Source organism: Felis catus, chromosome C1 (genome assembly GCF_018350175.1).
Source record: "Felis catus isolate Fca126 chromosome C1, F.catus_Fca126_mat1.0, whole genome shotgun sequence".
NCBI classification, from domain to species: Eukaryota; Metazoa; Chordata; class Mammalia; order Carnivora; family Felidae; genus Felis; species Felis catus.
The window spans coordinates 150,236,684-150,258,866 of NC_058375.1; the positions used below are offsets into that span (position 1 = coordinate 150,236,684).

At 38.7% G+C, this 22,183-nt stretch overlaps 1 long non-coding RNA gene across 1 annotated transcript in view; it reads right to left on the bottom strand.

Moving 5' to 3' along the window:
* Positions 1-392: 392 nt before the first annotated feature.
* The window catches only part of LOC111561858, a 158,188-nt gene continuing 136,397 nt past the window's right edge, over positions 393-22,183 (bottom strand). Inside the window, exon 6 of the long non-coding RNA XR_002744811.2 lies at positions 393-912. This is a non-coding gene — a long non-coding RNA (uncharacterized LOC111561858). The remainder of the gene's footprint in view (positions 913-22,183) is intronic.

The window sequence follows — 22,183 nt, forward strand, 5'->3', positions numbered from 1 at the left end:
GAGCAGGGGACATAAGGAAACTTTTGGTGCTTTTTGCTCAATTTTGCTTTGAATTTAAAACTGCTCTATAAAATAAAGTCTATTAAACACACACACACACACACACACACACATACACACACACGAGATACCACTTCATATACATTAGGATGGCTATTATAAAAAGACAGAAAATAACAAGTGTAATAAAGATGTAGAGAAATTTGATCTCTTGTGCATTACTTGTGGGAATGTAAAATGGTGTAGCTGCTAGGGAAATGGTATGGTGGTTTCTCAAAAAATTGAACATAGAATTATCATAGTATCCAGCAATTCCACCTCTGGGTATATACCCAAAACTATTGAAAGCAGGTGCTTGAAAAGATATTTATACACTAATTTTCATAGCAGCATTACTCATAATATGGGAGCTAGAAACAACCCAAATGTCCAACAATGGATGAATGGATAAAGAAAATATGTGAAAATAATACCACAATATAAAATAAGCGTCAGGAAGTCCAACACATTTCTGATTTCTTCCTCGTGATTACTTTAATGCTTCTTTATTGAGGTAAAATATACATCACATAAAATTTACCATTTTGACAATTTTTAAGGGCACAGTTCTATGACATTAAGTACATTCACATTGTTGTGCAACCATCAACACGATCCATCTCCAGAACTTTTTCATCTTCCCCAGTTAACACTCTATCCCCATTAGACACTAAGTCCCTGTTCTCCCTTCCCCACAGCCTTTGGCAACCACCATTCCATTTTCTAGCTATATAATTTCACCGCTCCAGGTACTTCATATCTTCATATAAGTGGAATCATACAACACATGTCCTTTTGTTGACTGGCTTATTTCATTTAGCATAGTATCTTCAAGGTTCATCAATGTCATTGAATGTGTCAGAATTTCCTTCCCTTTTAAGATATAATAGCAATATAATAGTAATATATATATTAGTAATATAATAGTATATTATTATAACACTGTATGTTAATTATACTTCATAAATAAATAAATAAATAAATAAATAAATAAAAATAAGCAAGCAAGCTTGCTGAATGCCCCTTCTAGGAGCTCCCACAGCACCTTCCACTTCACCTAATGCACATAAACTTCCCTGGTGATAAGACTCACCTGGGGCATTTATTAAACACTCAGGCTCTCAAAACTCTCTAGAGATTCATCGTCAGTGAGTTTAGAATGGGACTTAGGAATTTATGTCTAACGTGATACTTATTTTCAGGGACAAAAATGTGCTATGTTATCATTTCTTTTCTCCCTATGTGCATGTGTTTGGGTTTCTGTCTGTCTGTGTCTATCTGTCTCTGAGGACAGAGGCTGTTCTTGTTTTATCACCCTTCTCCTAGCACATGGTACATTCTAGGCATTAATAAGTATTTGTTGAATGAATGGAAATTGCTCCTGCTATCCAACTGTTGGCTGAGATAAGCATGTGATCCTATTGCCAACACAAGAGGAGGTTGTGAAGTCACCCACTGCAACATTAGTTGGACATCACTACAGCACAGATAGGGGTATGCCTAAAACGTATGGTAACTAATGGTCTTCTGAAATTGGAAGGCCAGTGTAGCAGAAATCCTTGGTTCTTTAAAAGACACATTTAAATCCATAAGAGAATTATAGGCTGGGAGCTTATTAGTGTTAGTTTCTTCTTCCCTGGAGCTTTGCAGTAGCCTTCTAACTAGATGCATCTCCATTATCTTCATCACTGCCAAGGTATTTGCTCAACAGCAAACCACATCATGCAACATCCATATTTAAAATAAATGACTAAGTTTGGGGCACTTGGGTGGCTCAGTCGGTTAAGCGTCTGACTTCGGCTCAGGTCACGATCTTGCAGTTTGTGAGTTTGAGCCCCGCATCAGTCTCTGTGCTGTCAGCTTGGAGCCTAGGGTCCACTTCAGATTCTGTGTCTTTCTCTCTGCTCCTTCCTTGCTTGTTCTCTGTCTCTTTCTGTCTGTCTCTCTCTCTCTCTCAAAAATATATAAACATTAAACAAATAAAAATAAGTAAAATAAAATAAGTGACTAAGTAATTTACCCTTCAGTATGTCACTTATTCTCTCTGAACTCTCAACTGTTTAGCCATAAAATGGTTATTTAAAAACCACCTCACAGAATGGTTGGGAAGATTAAGAAAGTGTATGTAGCTGCAAGTCCTCAACAATGCTCAAATGGGAACATCTTCATCTGGGATCAATGCATCTTTGTCTCCACCACTGGGCAACAGTGACTTCCTGATGGTGTCTGAAATCTCCTCTCTTGTTGTACTGTCCCTCTAGCATCACTCTCCTTGATATTATTAAAGGAAGGTCAGATCTAATTTGACTATGAAGGTAAGATACCAGGGTTCAGAATGAGGAGAGCAACCCACTTAGGGTAGGGGCATTTGGATCATGAGATGTGAGCTGTTTCAGAAAAAAAAATGTAAACTCATAACACACCTGTTGCTCATCTTCACCAGCTATGGCACACTGTTTGGGAAAGTGGCATAGTGCATAGTCAAGGGTTTTAGTTTTAAACAGAACTCACCATAGCTAGTTTAAGCAGAAATTGAGTTTACTGAAATTCCAGAAGTGCAACAACCAGGCATGATGGCCAAGCTATGCTACAGGGTTGCTCTCACAAAGATCCCACTCTTTCTGCCACTGAGGGATCATACTGCTTGTACCCTGGACACTGGACCGTAGATGCCAGTAACTCTTCTCCTGAAGCCACCAAAACCAGACGCCTTCTCTACCACCTTTACCAAAATGGGTTGTGTGTAGTACCTGAAAATTCACAGTATTCATCAAATGGAAATCTTAGTGCATGCATTTAATTAGCAGTACCTTCACCCTCGCTGAAAGGGAGAACGAAAAAGTAAAACCTTGCTCCAGACTTGGGGAAATGGGAAACAAAATATGGAAAATTCCAAAATATGTAAGGACTCTGGATGGACATAAACATGATATAATGCTCCTTTATAGACAGTGTTAGAATTACAGACAGGTACAAAACCCAGCGTGGTTACTTATGAGCTATGTAAGCTGAAGAAAATGATCTTCTCTGAGCCTCATTTTTTCATCTGGAAAATGATAATGATACTATGTCACAATGCATTGTCTATTGTGCTCTGAGCCTACATAGGTATTCTCAGCTCACCTTCAAATAAGTCCTCTTATAAAATATAGTTCCTGTTTATTCACTGAAAGGACTCCAGAAATGAGCACACCTTAGTGTCCAGGCTTCAGTTTCTCAATATCATTTCCCTCAAAAAGTATCCAAGCCCATGGAGAAAGAGGTCAGAGACAAGATATAAATGATCCTGGGATATATTTTGCTAGAAAATGAGGAGGCTTTAACATACTAGTGGGGACATGACAATAGGACAACTTGAAGAAACTTCCACTGACCAAATTTGATCACTGGGGAGTCATAGAAAGAAGAATGAAAGTATATAACAACCTATGACTCTCCAGTGACTCACCAAAACAGAGAGATTGAGAGCTAGATATAGAAATAAAGAAGAGAGGGGCGCCTGGGTGGCTCAGTTGGTTAAGCCTCCAACTTCAGCTCAGGTCATGATCTCATGGCTTGTGAGTTTGAGCCCCACGCCAGGCTCGGTGCTGACAGCTCAGAGCCTGGAGCCTGCTTCAGATTCTGTTTCTCTCTCTCTCTCTCTCTCTCTCTCTCTCTCTCTACCTCTCCCCTTCTCGCACTCTTTCTCTCTCTTCCAAAAATAAACATTAAAATTTTTAAAAAAAGAAATACAGAAGAGAGAGAATTTTTTTCACTCTTTTGCCGTTTTTAGATATAGTTTTATATCAACTTATTACTCAAAATTAGTAACTAAAAGGAATTAAACCTTTGTCAGGCCTTTTTTTTTTTTTTTTGCAGTATTAACAGTCATTCACCCACAGTTGATGAAGAAAAGCTCTTAGGTACTGAAGAATCTCAGCACACACATGTAGAAGGAATGATAAACTAGAAATATCACTATTTTGCAACTGCAGTGGGATAATGGATTCAAGTAAGGAATATCATTGGATGTTAAAACCATTAAGTGTCAGGTTATTAAGAAACAGGATATGCGCTTAGTTCCAAGAAATACCCCACACGTTCCTTGCTAGACCATGGGAAAATACAATGTTTCTAACACTGGGGAGAGCCTCAGGTCACCACCTTAACTCAGTCATCAAATGTTGCATTATTCAGAGGGAAAGAGTCTCACAGGATGAGCTTTCTGATGATGCAGTAAGGACACAGCATCAAGTATAAAGCATTTTCACCAAAACTATTTTACGTGAATCTACGTAAGCCTTCACACCCCAAATTTTTTTTTATAAAAAATACAGTGGGAAAGAAACAAATTAAAAGACTCAAAGAGAAAATAATCAGGTATCTCCAGATTGTGGGGCATTTTACAAAAAGTCAAGAAAAGAAATGTTTGGGTAACATTCCAGATGAAAGAAATTATATGAATTAAACCCATAAAACCAAATGCATAAGCTACCTTGATTGCATCTTGATTTGGAAAACAAATTTATAAAAGACATTTTGGAGACACCTGGAAAAATAAGAAAGTGAGGCAGCTATTAAATATATTAAGAAATTATTTCTAATTATTGTTAAAATGATATTGTAGATATGCAGAAAACTCTTTATACTTAGGAAATACGTACTGAAATATTTAGAGATGAAGTGTTATAAGCATAAAAATTACTTTACATGGTATGCAAATATAAGAAGCAATTATGAAAAAATGTTTAATTACTATTTTTTAAAAAATTCTGGTATATATCACATAAGGCATTAGTTTCCGGTGTGCAATAGAGTGATTCTACAGTTCTACACATTACTCAGTGCTCATCAAGATAAGTGTACTCTTGCTCTTAAGAATGGATAACAAACAGAAGGTTACTGGAGGGGTTGTGGGAGGGGGGATGGGCTAAATGGATAAGGGGCACTAAGGAATGTACTCCTAAAATCATTCTTGACTATGTGCTAAGTTGGGTGTAAATTAAAAAAATAAAAAATAAAAAATAAAAAGATAAGTGTACTCTTAATCCCCTTCACCTATTTCACCCATCCCCCCTCCCACCTCCCCTCTGATAATCATCAACTTGTTCTCTATCATTAAGAGTCTGTTTTCTGCTTTGTCTCTTTTTCCCTTTGTTTGTTTTCTTTCTGGGTGAAAGAATATAGTATTTGTCTTTCTTTCACTGACTTACGTCACTTAGCAGTATACTCTCTGGATTCATCATATTGTTGCAAGTGGCAAGGTTTCATTTTTTTATGGCTGAGTAATATTGCATTATATTCAGATACCACATCTTCCTGATCCATTCACCTGTCAGTGGACACTTGGGCTGCTTCCATAAGTTGACTACTGTAAAGGACGCTGCGACAAATACGGGGGGTGCATACATCTTCTTGAATTCGTGTTTTTGTATTCTTGGGGTAAATTCCCAAAAGTGAAGTTACTGGATCACACGGTGATTCTATTTTTAATTTCTTGAGAACCTCCATACTGCTCTCCACAGGGGCTACACCAGTTTGCAGTCCCACCAGTAGTACACAAGGGTTCCTTTTCCTCCACGTCCTCGCCAACACTTGTTTCTCATGGGTTTTTTTTGGTTGTTGTTGTTTTTTAAATTTTAGACATTCTGACAGGTGTGAGGTGATATCTCATTGCGGTTTTGATTTGCATTTCCCTGAGGATGACTGATGTTGAGCACCTTTTTGTGTGTCTGTTGGTCATCTGTATGTCTTCTTTAGAGAAATGTCTATTCATGTCTTTGGCCCACTTTTAATTGGACTATTTGTGGTGGGTTTTTTTTTTGGGGGGGGTTGAGTTGTATAAGTTCTTTATATATTTTGGATACTAACCCTTTCATGGATATGTCATTTGCAAATATCTTCTCCCATTCATCAGGTCGTCTTTCTGTCTTTTAGATTGTTTCCTTTGCTGTGCACAAGCTTTTAATTTTGATGCAGTCCCAATAGTTCATTTTTTCTTTTGTTTCCCTTGCCTCAGGAGACACATCTAGAAAAATGTTGCTATGGCCAATGTCAGAGGAATTACTGCCTGTGCTCTCTTCTAGAATTTTTATGGTTTCAGGTATGACATCTAAGACTTTAATCCATTTGAGATTATTTTTGTGTATGGTGTAAGAAAGTGGCCCAGTTTCATTCTTTTGCATTAGCTGTCCAATTTTCCGAGCACTGTCTGTTGAAGAGACTGTCTTTTTCCCATTGCATATTCTTGCTTCCTCTGTTAAAGATTAATTGGCCACACAATTGTGGGTTTATTTCTGGCCTCTGTATTCTGGTCTATTGATCTATGTGTCTACTTCTGTGCCGGTACCATACTGTTTTGATTTCTTCAGCTTTGTAGTGTACCTTGACATCTGGGATTGTGATTCCTCCAGTTTTGTTCTTCTTTGCCAGGATTTCTTTGGCTATTCAGGGTCTTTAGTGGTCCCATACAAAGCTTAGGACTATGTGCTCTAGTTCTGTGGAAAATGCTCTTGGTTATTTTGATAGGGTTTGCATTCAACCTGTAGACTGCTTTGGGTAGTACGGAATGGACATTTTAACAACATTTCTTCTTCTAAGCCGTGAGCATGAGATCTCTTTCCATTTGTTTGTGTCATCCTCAATTTCTTTCACCGAGGTTTTATAGTTGTCAGAGTGTAGGTCTTTCGCCTCCTTGGTTACGTTTATTCCTAGGTATTTTACTATTTTGGGCACAATAATAAATGGCATTGTTTTCTTAACTCCTCTTTCGGCCACTTCCTTTTTAGTGTATAGAAATGCAATGGAGTTCTGTATATCGGCTTTGTATCTAGTGATCTTACTGAATTCATTTATCAGTTCAAGTACATGTTTGGTAGAGCTGGTAGGGTTTTCTATATCTAGTATCATATCATCTTCAAATAGTGATAGTTGAGCTCCTTCCTTGCCAGTTGGGGTGCCCTTTATTTCTTTTTCTTGTCTGATTGCTGTGGCTAGGGCTTCCAGTACCATGTTGAGTAAAAGTGGTGAGAGTGGACATCTTTGTCTTGTTCCTGATCTTAGGGGAAAAGCTCTCAGTTTTCCCCATTAAGTATGAGGCTCGCTGTGGGATTTTCAGGTAAGTTGAGGTAAGTTCCCTCTAAACCTACTTTGCTCAGGGTTTTTATCATGAACGGATGTGGTACTTGGCCAAGTGCATTTTCTGCGTCTATTGAAATGATTGTGTGGTTTTTATCCTTCCTCTCGTTGATGCAATGTATCACGTTGATTGATTTGCAAATAATGAACCACGCTTGCATCCTGGGGATAAATCCCTTGTTGAGGATTTTTGCATCCGTGTTCATCAGAGATATTGGCCTGTAGTTCTCTTTTTGGTGGCGTCTTTATCTGGTCTTGGTATCAGGGTAATGCTGGCCTCACGGAATGAATTTGGGAGTTTTCCTTCCTCCGCAATTTCTTGTAACAGTTGGAAAAGAATAGGTATTAACTTTTCTCTAAACGTTTGGTAGAATTCACCCAGATTTGGGGGGTTTTCAGCGGGGCTCACAGTGCCAGTAAGGTCTGAGCTGGCCCACTGCAGGGGGGGGGGCCTGCAGGATCCTGGGAAGCCTCCTGCTGAGGCCTGCCAACATTGAGGGGGCAGAGCCACAGAACTGCGTGAAGGCGGGGCGCTCTGTTAGCAAGCTAGATGGAGAGTGTTTTGCTGTGCTGGTTCCCACAGGTGTCCATATAGCTAGGCTGAGGGGTGGGGGAAGGAAATGGCACCTGCCAGCTCTTTGGTTTGCAGAGGTCTCCCAGAGATCCCTGCCTCTCCATCCCAGGGTCAGAGATTAGTAAATAAATCTCCTTCCCATATAGCCCACGTGGTTTTTAAACTGCTGTTTGTGTGCTGTATCTTAGTGAAGCTGCCTGTTGTGCTGATCTTTATGGGTTGGTACTTGGTTTCCTTTCACCCTCCAGCTCTCCCATAGCTGAGTCTGCACATTTTTAAAGTTTCAGGTGTTAAGCCCCACTGAATGTAAGAACTCCTTAAGGTTGGCCCTGTGTTTTTCAAATCCAGTTGTTATGGTGATTAATCTTCCCAGTGTTAGTGCCACTGCTAGGGTGCCTGGTGTTGGTGTCTGTTTCTCTCCCCTGTCCATGTCTGTAGCCTCCCTCCCTCCTGTGGACTGGTGTTCAGTCCCATAGATCCATTTGGCTCCCGATTGTGTCATTGCCCTTCCTACCCTCTTGAAGGTGGCTTCTCTACATTTAGCTGTTGAAATCCTGTTCTGCCAGACTTTGGGTCATTTTGTGGGTTTTTTTTTTACACTGATATGGGTGTTTTCTGTTGTATCCATGGCATAAGGTGAGTTTAGGATCTCCTACTCTGTCATTTCTTCCTTCTATTCTGTCACCTTCAACAAAATGTAATCTCTAAATATTGATGGGTATAGAGTGTTCATTTCACCATTGGTCTAACTATTATGTTTGAAATTTTTCATATTAATGCATCAGTGGCAAAGGAAACTGAATTCGAATCCTAGATGCAACATGGATTTCCCCTCCTGCTTCTCAATATATTCATCTGTTAAGGGACAGAACTGAACTTGAGTGCCTTTGAACTTCCTTCGGGTGTTCATATTCTGTAAGTTGAGAGAAGTTGGTTTCCTTTGTGAGAAATTTTATTACCAATAGTCATTTTCTCCTTCAAAATCTGTCACTCCAGGAGGATTCATCAATCCAGTTGACTAAGTGGGTTCCACTTTCTCCCTCACAACTCCCCATGTGTCTTACCCAAAACAGAAATCAGGAGGCTTTTCTAGACTGTACTATGGTCATAGCCAACTCTACTTCCTGACATAGCTATTTCTTAAGGAGCTTAAGAAGGTATTTCAAAACTCAGTTCATTCTGTTTGTTTGTATCATTCTTCCATGTTTTAAAACAGTTTTAGATGATCAAAAAAAGTGGCAAATATAGCCACCCCAAAAAGTCCCATATACCTCACACTTAATTTCTCCTAGTGTTAGTAAGGTACTTATTAACCAAAAAATAAACCGATACTGATACATCACTATTAACCATAGTTTATAGTTTACTCAGGTTCATTAGCATTTACCTAGTAATTTTTTCTGTTCCAGCATCCCATCCAGGATGCCACATTACAGTGAGTCATCATATTCCTTAGGCTCCTTTCAGCTGTGACAGTTTCTCAGGCTTTGTTTGTTTTGATGACTTTGTTTTGAGGAGTACTGGTCAGGTATTTTGTAGATGTCTCTCAATTGGGGTCTGTCTAGTGTTTGTTTTTCTCAAGATTAGACTGGGGTTATGGGTTTTGTGGAGGAAAAGCACAGGGGTGAAGCGCCACTCTCGTCACACCATATCAAGGCTAAATATTAACGATATGACATACGGTGACTTCCCCTTGGTATATTTCCAGGTGGTTACATTTGCCTTCCCCTTGCCCCAAACTCAAAGGGATTGTCCTCTAATCTTCATAGAGAATCTGTTGGGTTTCCTAGAGGTAAAACCCGTGAAAGTGTGGCTCCCTCCAATCCTAATACTGGGATTCCAGGAGTTTTAAGTCTGGTTGGTCCACACCATTAAGTGTTTCTACTAGTTTATGGTTCTGTGGCTTCAGCTCCAGGTAAGTAAATCATGACTCCTTCTTTCTGGATTCACCTGCCTCTCCAAGTTTCAGGGTGACTTAGATCTCTGATGGGTTCAAGAAAAGTCATTCATTTTTTCAGTTTATTTAATTTTTCTTATTGTAAGGCTAGGAGTGATGTCTTCCAAAGTCTTTACATGTCAAAGCTGAAGAGTTCACTCTGTTTTTATGCAAGTTTATTCAGCAATGATCCTAAAGGAAATAAAATTCGTGGTCTAAAACCTTTGCTTTAACAGGCAAGTAATCTTTGAAGTGAATTTTCTGTTAAGCTTGTTTCACTGTATGAAATTTAGAGTGCCTTGGAAACCAGCTCTCAATAAAAATGTGTTTCTCTTGACTAATTTGGCTCCATTATGTTTAGAGGCACATGATAAAAGAATAAAATCATAAGATTTTGAGCACAAAGATACAGATTTGGGGGGTTTCAAGTAAAAACTTCCTAGACCATCTCTACCTCTGAGACTTATTTCCTTATTTGTTTATTTGTTAAATTTCGTGGCTACAGGGATTTCATCTATCTTTTTATCTTAAGTGTCTGGCATAAAACCTGGCCCAGAGTAGGCTTCACTGAAAATTGAATTGAAAGGCCTGCCCAATCAATCTCATAGTGTTGTTACGAGGATTAAACAAATGATGTACATGAAAGCTCTTTGCAAACTTCAAAGGGCCTTACAAACGCTGCTCCTTTATTTTTTTTATCAGTCATTAATCTTGAATGCCTGTCTACATGTAGGCATTTTTTTGATGCCACGCAGATAAGGAGGAAAGCGCTATAAAGAGTTAATTTTTACTCAGATTGCGGGTTGATTCCTCTTATAGCAACAACAATATACATTCCTCAACTTGTTCAATTTAAAATCCTGGCAAGTGTTTTGATATTTGACAGCACTCCTGTCAAGGAATTCTGTTCTACAATTAATCATGCCATAGCCATTTCTTCCACTACTGCCACAATATAATGGCATCATTGTATATGCATACATAGTACACTTGTATACTGCTGAAAAAGAGGTAGAGCAAATGAACTTGAAAAATTTACTACTCTGTAGATCACAGTTATATTGCCAAGATTTATTATGAAACCCATTCTATTTTAATGCCATTACTGCTCCAATATGAGCTTAGATCAAAACATTCAGACATTGCAGTTTTCTATTTCCTTGCTTGGGAAATTAATATTCTGCCTTCTTTAAGATGTTTGGAGTGTCAGCTAGGTGCACCGTAAATGGCCGGGATTTTGATTATGGCTTTGTCTAAATCAGTGCTGGATGTGGCTACAGAGTCTACTCCATTCCCTCCCCCACTGTCAGAGATTTCCTGAGGCAAATGAGTTTGCCACAAATCAAGATGCGTGCAACAAACATCTCTATGAACCTGTTCCATCTCTCCTTGGCGACTTGCCACCTCTCCTTACTCTTAACATTGAAACCCCCGTATTTACCAAATGTCTTAGCTTCCTTAGTAGATTAACCATTTCATGGGAATCCTAGCCCACTACCACAACCATGTGTTCCTCATAGAGAGACATCTTACATTTTAAACAATCTCAGACAGTTTTGGGCAAATATAGCAAATATATTACCACTGTTTTTCAGTAGAATCATTTCCTGTTTATGTGTCTAATTTGTCAAGAAATCAGATCACAAATTACAGAAAAGGCAATCCAGAAAGTACAGATATGGTGGTCAAAAATAGATTTAATCTTTACCCTTGCAGGTAATTGTAACTACTTATACTGATGACATCTTGTGGCTTTCAGACTTTCATCTTTTGGAACTTCCATGTGGAATTGTCATGACCAATCCTTTCATACAACTGCATAGTCACTCCATGACACCCCATGCATGGCGTGAGTTGGTATCGAATTGCTCAAGAAACATGTGACACAAACACAATCACAATTTCATATTAAGGATTGAAAAAATCCATTAACTGAAAAATGAACTTTGTATACATGGCGATAAATAGCATAATAAGGTACTGCTGTCACTTAGGAAAGCAAGTGAATGTAATTATTGAGTAAACAAAGTCCAGACCATAATGACTACATGTGTAGAGAAGGAAGATGTGGCAGTGCCCAAGACTGCAGATGCAAGAGGTCAAGGGTTTCAAGCTTCTAAATTTATTTCTTTTTTAAAAACATTTTTAAGTTTATTATTTTTTAAAGTTTATTATTTTTATTAATTTTTTTAGGTTTAATTTTGAGAGAGAGAGAGAGACAGAGTGTGAGCAGGGGAGGGGCAGAGAGAGAGGGAGACACAGAATCCGAAGCAGGCTCCAGGCTCTGAGGTGTCAGCACAGAGCCAGACATGGGGCTCGAACTCACGAACCATGGGATCATGACCTGAACTAAAGTCGGTCTCTCAACCAACGGAGCCACCCAGATGCTCCTCTTATTTGTTTTCCCCACTGCTTCATGGTCTGATCTTAAATCTGTTGAGGAGTTATTTTCAAATGAAACAGATTATTTCTTAATCCAGAAATGCCAGAAAAATAACATAATTTCACATTTTGAGACTGCCAGATCTGCATTTATCAAGAGAAGGTAAGCTCAGTTTTGTATACCAACCTGGCTTTGTCAGAGAGACTGCATGGCATGGTGCCTTGCGAGATAATAATGATTTGGGGTAAGGTTACTCTTACTCTGATCCTTGTTCCTGATGTCTAGTCTCTTGACTCCTGTGTGCACAACTATTCCTAAATCAGTACTCCTACGGGGCTCTCTGGCTCTGCTACCAGAGGGGGACAAAAAAGAAAAAAAGACATAGCTCTTACTTACACTTTTGTTTTCCACTAGTGAAGATTATTTTCATTGTTGTGCCCTCTCATTCAGCTCCTTTTGTCACCAAAAGGACTTAGGGGATAACTATACTCCGTAGTGGCAAAAGTGAACAAATTCAAAAGGATCTCTCAAGAATCAATTTTACGTACATAGCAGCAACAAACTGATGTCTGTCTACCTGAGGTAACCTGCAATGTATTAAAAGGTGCTACCAAATCAGAAATGGAGTCAAAAACTTGGTGTATACCTTTCCAGCTATCATTTTATCAGAGATGTGATAAAATGTGGCTTTGAAATTTTAAATCGATGCTCAATAATTGATTGCAACCACAGTATGCTATTTAATTTATACCAGTCACATAATTTCTCCTACTCTGAACTTTCTCATCTGTAAAATGAATGCCTAATACCCACCCTTAAAGGACCAGCACAACAGGCAGCTTCACTAAGATACAGCACACAAACAGCAGTTTAAAAACCACGTGGGCTATATGGGAAGGAGATTTATTTACTAATCTCTGACCCTGGGATGGAGAGGCAGGGATCTCTGGGAGACCTCTGCAAACCAAAGAGCTGGCAGGTGCCATTTCCTTCCCCCACCCCTCAGCCTAGCTATATGGACACCTGTGGGAACCAGCACAGCAAAACACTCTCCATCTAGCTTGCTAACAGAGCTCCCCGCCTTCACGCAGTTCTGTGGCTCTGCCCCCTCAATGTTGGCAGGCCTCAGCAGGAGGCTTCCCAGGATCCTGCAGGTCCCCCCAACCCCTGCAGTGGGCCAGCTCAGACCTTACTGGCACTGTGAGCCCCGCTGAAAACCCCCCAAATCTGGGTGAATTCTACCAAACGTTTAGAGAAAAGTTAATACCTATTCTTCTCCAACTGTTACAAGAAATTGCAGAGGAAGGAAAACTCCCAAATTCATTCCGTGAGGCCAGCATTACCCTGATACCAAAACCAGATAAAGACGCCACCAAAAAGAGAACTACAGGCCAGTATCTCTGATGAACACGGATGCAAAAATCCTCAACAAGGGATTTATCCCCAGGATGCAAGCGTGGTTCATTATTTGCAAATCAATCAACGTGATACATTGCATCAACGAGAGGAAGGATAAAAACCACACAATCATTTCAATAGACGCAGAAAATGCACTTGGCCAAGTACCACATCCGTTCATGATAAAAACCCTGAGCAAAGTAGGTTTAGAGGGAACTTACCTCAACTTACCTGAAAATCCCACAGCGAGCCTCATACTTAATGGGGAAAACTGAGAGCTTTTCCCCTAAGATCAGGAACAAGACAAAGATGTCCACTCTCACCACTTTTACTCAACATGGTACTGGAAGCCCTAGCCACAGCAATCAGACAAGAAAAAGAAATAAAGGGCACCCCAACTGGCAAGGAAGGAGCTCAACTATCACTATTTGAAGATGATATGATACTAGATATAGAAAACCCTACCAGCTCTACCAAACATGTACTTGAACTGATAAATGAATTCAGTAAGATCACTAGATACAAAGCCGATATACAGAACTCCATTGCATTTCTATACACTAAAAAGGAAGTGGCCGAAAGAGGAGTTAAGAAAACAATGCCATTTATTATTGTGCCCAAAATAGTAAAATACCTAGGAATAAACGTAACCAAGGAGGCGAAAGACCTACACTCTGACAACTATAAAACCTCGGTGAAAGAAATTGAGGATGACACAAACAAATGGAAAGAGATCTCATGCTCACGGCTTAGAAGAAGAAATGTTGTTAAAATGTCCATTCCGTACTACCCAAAGCAGTCTACAGGTTGAATGCAAACCCTATCAAAATAACCAAGAGCATTTTCCACAGAACTAGAGCACATAGTCCTAAGCTTTGTATGGGACCACTAAAGACCCTGAATAGCCAAAGAAATCCTGGCAAAGAAGAACAAAACTGGAGGAATCACAATCCCAGATGTCAAGGTACACTACAAAGCTGAAGAAATCAAAACAGTATGGTACCGGCACAGAAGTAGACACATAGATCAATAGACCAGAATACAGAGGCCAGAAATAAACCCACAATTGTGTGGCCAATTAATCTTTAACAGAGGAAGCAAGAATATGCAATGGGAAAAAGACAGTCTCTTCAACAAACGGTGCTCGGAAAATTGGACAGCTAATGCAAAAGAATGAAACTGGCCCACTTTCTTACACCATACACAAAAATAATCTCAAATGGATTAAAGTCTTAGATATCATACCTGAAACCATAAAAATTCTAGAAGAGAGCACAGGCAGTAATTCCTCTGACATTGGCCATAGCAACATTTTTCTAGATGTGTCTCCTGAGGCAAGGGAAACAAAAGAAAAAATGAACTATTGGGACTACATCAAAATTAAAAGCTTGTGCACAGCAAAGGAAACAATCTAAAAGACAGAAAGACGACCTGATGAATGGGAGAAGATATTTGCAAATGACATATCCATGAAAGGGTTAGTATCCAAAATATATAAAGAACTTATACAACTCAACCCCCCCCAAAAAAAAAACCCACCACAAATAGTCCAATTAAAAGTGGGCCAAAGACATGAATAGACATTTCTCTAAAGAAGACATACAGATGACCAACAGACACACAAAAAGGTGCTCAACATCAGTCATCCTCAGGGAAATGCAAATCAAAACCGCAATGAGATATCACCTCACACCTGTCAGAATGTCTAAAATTTAAAAAACAACAACAACCAAAAAAAACCCATGAGAAACAAGTGTTGGCGAGGACGTGGAGGAAAAGGAACCCTTGTGTACTACTGGTGGGACTGCAAACTGGTGTAGCCCCTGTGGAGAGCAGTATGGAGGTTCTCAAGAAATTAAAAATAGAATCACCGTGTGATCCAGTAACTTCACTTTTGGGAATTTACCCCAAGAATACAAAAACACGAATTCAAGAAGATGTATGCACCCCCCGTATTTGTCGCAGCGTCCTTTACAGTAGTCAACTTATGGAAGCAGCCCAAGTGTCCACTGACAGGTGAATGGATCAGGAAGATGTGGTATCTGAATATAATGCAATATTACTCAGCCATAAAAAAAATGAAACCTTGCCACTTGCAACAATATGATGAATCCAGAGAGTATACTGCTAAGTGACGTAAGTCAGTGAAAGAAAGACAAATACTATATTCTTTCACCCAGAAAGAAAACAAACAAAGGGAAAAAGAGACAAAGCAGAAAACAGACTCTTAATGATAGAGAACAAGTTGATGATTATCAGAGGGGAGGTGGGAGGGGGGATGGGTGAAATAGGTGAAGGGGATGAAGAGTACACTCATCCTGATGAGCTCTGACTAATGTGTAGAATTGTTGAATTGATCTTACTGCACACCTGAAGCTAACATTACACTGTATGTGAAGTATACTGGAATAAAAAAAAAGACATAAATCCATTTTGTGTTCCTCCTCCACATTTTCAAAGAACACCAGACAAAAAGAGTACTGATTGTAGTGAGACCTCAGCTCCCCCACACAAACCTCCAGCTTTGAAAGCAACAAATGGTAGATTTTGCCTACTGCGGTTGTTTTGCTAAAATGGTTCTCTCTTTGACTATCCCAGAGAATTCTATGAGTGATCTGATAATCCTTAATTGATCCCTTCTGCTTAAACCAGCTATAATGGATTCGGTTATTGCAAGTAAGAATCTTGCAGATATACGTAAGTAGAGTAGCATATCCCATGAATTTATAAAAAGCTTTCTCTTCTTCTACTCTATAATGCCAAAAAGCATATTAATCCTTGAGACCAACTATTACTAGATAATTCCTTCATTTGGATGGAATAGAGATGACTCATGAAATCATTAAATAATTTTTTCATAAAGCCACTTGTGAACTGATGGTGAACTTTAACCATCTATGGAGTAAGTAGCAAGTTTACCAAAATGAAAGGGAGTGGGGAGGAAAACATGTTAAAAAAAAAAAAACCCTGTATGTGGCCCTCATCAAAATCATAGATAGTGGAGGGAGAAAGGTAAATTAAAGGTAAATTTCTATGTACAAAATAATTCAGCTATTGGGCTTTCCTTGTTAAATTTATAAAGAAAAGTTAAGATTACAACTATACTTGTGTGGAACTCTATGACAAGGGACAAACACATGAAAAGAAAGTGGAAAATTCACACAATCTAATGTACCTCAGCTGTCTTTCACATTAGTATATTTGAGATGAGTCCAAATAAGAAAGACTGAGAGATCTTGTACCTCTCTCTACATTGTATCTTCCAGGGAGAGAAACTTAAGGTATGGAGAAAACAACATTTTCCCTGACAATTATTAGTGAAACACAGGCCCATATTCTGCCAAATCATTAAACCTCTGAAGGAATTAACATATCTAAATTACCTATTTTTTGCTCCATTAAGACTTGTAGTTCTTTCTGAGCTGTTCTTTTTCAAGCAATAATCCTTTTTGAAAAACCTCTGGAAATGAAATCTCTATAGCTGAAAAGTTATAAAGTCATTTCCTCAGGTGTATAGCTCAACTTCTGTAAGCTAAAAGATCAACATTAGAACCAACAATTCTCAGGTGCTTCTCCCTGACAAAAACTGCCCCAATCAATATTCTGCTACCTAGGAATACTGAAGTGTTAATCAATGCCCTATCTACTACAAATAGATTCAGAGATTCCTTCTTCCAATAGACTTTTCTTACTAGGATATTGTTATTTCTCTGTTAGTAAATGTCTTGAGTTATAAAGCTCTTTCTACTCTTTAAAGTATTTTCTATTCCTTGGCGCACTTGATTTTCACAGTCATGCTGGGGCATTCAATAAGTATGTTACTTCCCCATTTTAATAGACGAGCAACTTGGGATGGCTTGCCCACTTTTACAGAGCACACTGTTGATTGTACCAAGTCTAAATGCAGTTCTAGCTGTTGGTCCATTGTCTTTCTACCACACCACATTGAATGGTCAAAAAAAAAATAGTGATCGCAGTACCGAGGCCGGTATAAACATTGTATAGATCTTCCTGATAGCTCTAATCTGTGGGGCAGAAAAAATGTTACCCCCTAGTGCTTTGACCAATGACCAAACTTTTGTTTCTATGAATTTAAAAGGCTTAGGATTCTTAGCATACTGAAATAGCCAACTTGATATTTCAATTGACTAGTTACTCCTCTCTAAAAAATCTAGTCATTAGTAAAAAGCAGGTTGGAGACCTGAAAGAGTTAATATTGCTTCCAAAGGTGAATTTATAACCTAGAAGTAATTTAGGCAGCAAGAGAAAATGTCTCACTTCAAAGATGGGAATGCTGAGCCATGCATACAAATGTGACTGCTAACTCGTGTGTGACTCAGAATCAGCAACCATAGATTCCAGGGGCTAAAAAGAATCTCAAGAAGCCATTTGGTCTCCCTGACTTCCAATTTCACATACTTGAAGTCTTCTCTTCAGTTTAAAAATGAAGCACCTAAAGCCCAGAGTATAAGAGACCTGATAGCAGAAAGGTCGATGTCAGAGAAAGATACCTAGAACCTAGGTCTCCAGTTGCCCAATTGTAATGAATTTCTTTGCTATGCACTCTGTCTCTTGGCCAGCCTAATTTGTTTCAAGAATGAGGGTATGAACAACACATCAAATGAATTAAATGGTCAAATAAGAAAAGGCTTCAAGGATCCATTATATTTAGCCATGAGGAGTTTCTTAGTGACCTTAGTAAACTCAGTTTTAGTGACATGGTGAGGTACAGAAGCTAGAATATACAATTAAAGACAGCCAGCTCTTTAAAGACGTTGGCTCTGAAGATAAAGGAAGAGAGAGGTCAGCAGTTGGAGGAGGATGTGGGGTCCAGGGAGGTTTATAGAAAGGTTTTTGTTAAGGGGATAAAAGACAGACAATTTCCCTTAATATTGAAGAGTATACAATATTTTTAAGTGATACTGGGAAGAATCCAGTAAAAAGAAAAATTTAAAGATAAAAAAAACACAAGTGAAAAATAGGACAAATTAAGAGTTCCTGAGGGGTGTCTGGGTGGCTCAGTCAGTTAAGCATCTGACTCTTGATCTCAGCTCAGGTCTTGATCTCAGGGTCATGAGTTCAAGCCCCATGCTGGGCTCCACACTGGACATGAAGCCTACTTAAGAAAAAAAAAGTTCCTGAGAAAGTGGCCACATGTAAGGTCCAGAAAACACAAAGAAATACAAAAGAAAGGATGCTTCTTGCGTTGTAATAGAAGGAAAGACAAGGGATGAAAAAACCTCACAGGTGTTGCTGTAAACATAGAAGATAGAAAATTCAACAACTCAGTATCTAAAGGCTTCTACTTTCTCTATGATCCAGGAGGCAAAGTCACAGGGTGACAGTAGGGAAGCACATGTTGGGGAGTGGTCAAAAGTTTGAGGGCAGTAGAAAAGCTTTCAGGTGATTGCTAAAGAGAGTAGTGAGAAGTGTTGCCAGGCACTAAACTGGGCTCCCAGTTTAGGTGAGAGGTGATGAATACACAGTGAGACCTGTGCCCTCAGTTGCCTGTGCATATGTGTGAAGAGAATGTATGGTGGAGTTCTCAAATTGCTTTCTTTTTAAAGGTGAGTGTGAAGGAAGGACAAAGTATGGGAAATTATAGTACATAAAAAAGAGTGTTTGAAATGGAACATGGATTCTGAGCAGTAAAGAGGGAAGTGAAGACAAGAGGAGTTTGATAGATTAAGAGTCCAGTTATCAATGTTTGGAAGTCCTGATGAGATAAAAGAATCTTCCAGAGGGGGCACTTTACCAAACAAGTTGGAAATTTAGGAAGTTGTTGTCAGAAAGGAAAGTGTTCAAATCAGTAATCTCAGAGGTGGAGCAGTAGTGGTGACAAGTTTCGAAGTATGACTTAGAAAAAGGTGGCTGGAGTGGAGTGGAGGAGACAAGCATTGGAGATGAGGAGTTCAAGGTATTAGGAAGCAAGGCAGTTGAGTGGGTTGCCTATATGAAGGGAATCTCTGAGGAGAGGCAGACTGATTCCTGGGTATTCAATGGATAAGGATATAAAAGGATACAGAAATGAAGAGTTTGGTAAAGAGTGTTATGGTCCAATGATCTGATTCTCATGGGAACAGGTGTTTGTTTGTGGTACACCCATACAATGGAATACTCTCAGCAGTGAAAACAAAAGAAACACCTATGGAATCACACAACAACCTGGATAAATCACAAAATAATTATACTGAGTGAAAGATTCCAGACTCAAAATAAATAAATTAATTAATTAATTAATAATAAAAGAGTACAAAGAGTATAACTCCTTTTATATGAAAGCAAGTCATTGTTTCGCTGGGATGAGGGTAAAAGGTTAGGAGGTGAATGGAGAGATTACAAAGCATCCACATAGAAACTTCTGAGAGCAATGGATTCATTATTTTTATGTTGTTGATGGTTTCACAGGTGTATATTATATCAAAATTCATCAAATTGTACATTTAAGTGTATGGAGGTTATTTTACATCAATTATGTCTCAAAAATGTATTTTAAAATATCCAGCCACTGCTACTTTTCTCTCTTCAGTAGCATCAGTAATATTGAAGGGGGGAAGATGAAGTGTCCTTGATCAAGATGTCGTCTGTCCAAGTGTTATAATATCTAAAAACCCACCATTGATTTTTTTCATTCCCTTTGAGATCATTACTGTCATTCAGAACAGGACTGCCGTTTGCATCTTTTAGCCTCAAATTGAAACCCAACTTGAATTAAGTTAAATTACAAGAGGGATTTTACCTGGAAATAACCTCAGTAGCACACCCATGCATTCGATTGCAGATACTTACTGACTCATTCTCCCCTAACTCTCCCATTGCTTGCTCTCTCTCACCTTCTTCTTTAAATTTCTGGAATGTTCTTATTTGGCTTAATTTTCTCAAACTGGCTGTCCCCAAGAGGCAGAACAATGGTCCCAGTCAGCTCTAGCTTACCTTCTTAAGGTTTCATAGCCAAAGAAAAAAGGGAGTTTTTCCATAACTCCAGATCAAAAAAATCCCCCAAAACCCAGCTTGGATTCCAGGCTAATTCTAATGAGTGAGCAGGTTCACTGTGATTGGCAGAGTAGTACCTGAAAATTCTACACTGTATACCCAAGAAGGTAGAAGTAAGGGGAGAGTGAGTCCAAGTGAAGAGCCATATACAATGAATTTTCTACTTCATGATATTGTCTTGTACCAGCCTGAATCTCAAACTCTTGTAAGGTATAAAAACTGTTGTGATTTGTTTTGTTTGTTTTGTTTTGTTTTGTTTTGTTTTGTTTTGTTTTGTTTTGTTTTGTTTTTACTGGCTGTGGGACCAGACATGGATTCCTTTTCCAGAAAAGCCTTATGAAGTAGGTAACACTGCCAATAGAGCCCTTGAAATCACCTCCCTGCCCATCTAGAACTCTTCTCTCATTCTCTTTTCCTCACCCAAAAAGCCAGAAAACTAAGGTAATGCTCAATTTTCCCATCTTACTACAAAATAGTGGTTGCAATGTTTCATCTCCCAGATTTCTCATACTCTCTTCATCCAATGAAGCCAAGGATATTTGCATACAAAATGGCTCAGAAAGGAAGTGACCGTTGGCAGAGGCTGCCTGTTTTTGTTTTTGTTTCTGTTTTTGTTTTTGTTTTTTGGTATTTTTTGTCAGGTTCCCTCCCCAACCAAGGGGTAGTTCAATCTACCCCTGGGGGTGAAAACTAGTCAACAAATAGTTGAATGTACCCAGGCTGCATTGCCCAATACCAGTGAAAATGATGCAAGCTCATATTCTGTTACTAACAACTATTGAGTTACGAATGGGGAACTATTTAGGACCATGCAAAAGTATAAAGACTTTTCATTTTACAAATGTCAAAACGTTTACATTTTAGGTTCTATTTGGTTTGGACAAAAGTCGAGTTGAAAGTTGCCACTTTTTAAAAAGTTTTATTGTATTCCCCATTACTATTAGATGCACAAAAACTCCAACTATAATCTTTCTGTGTTTTATTGTAAAATCTGCTTATTTATCTCCAAAAACAGTCATGAAAATGAAAGCCATTCCTGCTCTTGTCCAACCCCTCACTTCCCAAAAAACATTCTTTGTAAATTATTTTTCGGTATTTTGAATTCACTTCAAAGAGTTTGTCTAATATTTAAAAGGTTTTTTCCAAAGTCTTAGACATTACCACATGCACAGTTTTGATCTTCCCATAAGCATTACCACTGCAGGCCAATTGGGAATTCTATTGGAAGAATTCAAGTTTCTCTTGTTCTGGGCTGTATCTACTGACATTTCTCAAAAACATCACACACACACACACACACACACACACACACACACACACAGACACCTGGCATAGCTGTATATAGTTTCTAAACTATACAGCATTGAAAAATGCTTTGCACGATTTGGTTTTAAAATGTGTAAGGTTGTCTTACCCAAAGCAGTGAATGGATATAGTTCACAAATGTGACAGAAGGATTTCCAGGACAGTATACATCTTTTCCAAATTCATAGACAATGGCTAGTATAAGCCTGAATTGTTTATTTGCTTTTTCTGTGGTCATCATTGTTGTTATTATAAGAAGTTATAGTTCTCAAATTTTTAGATATTTTAATTTTTACCGAAGTCATATGTCAGGTAGCACTAAAAGACTGACAAGGAAGACAATGTTCCCTTGCAGTCCCCACGCTTCCTAACTTCCCAGCTTATTTACCAGTGACAGCTACTTTTTATTCTCTTGGCTACTCCATCAGAAAGTTACCTT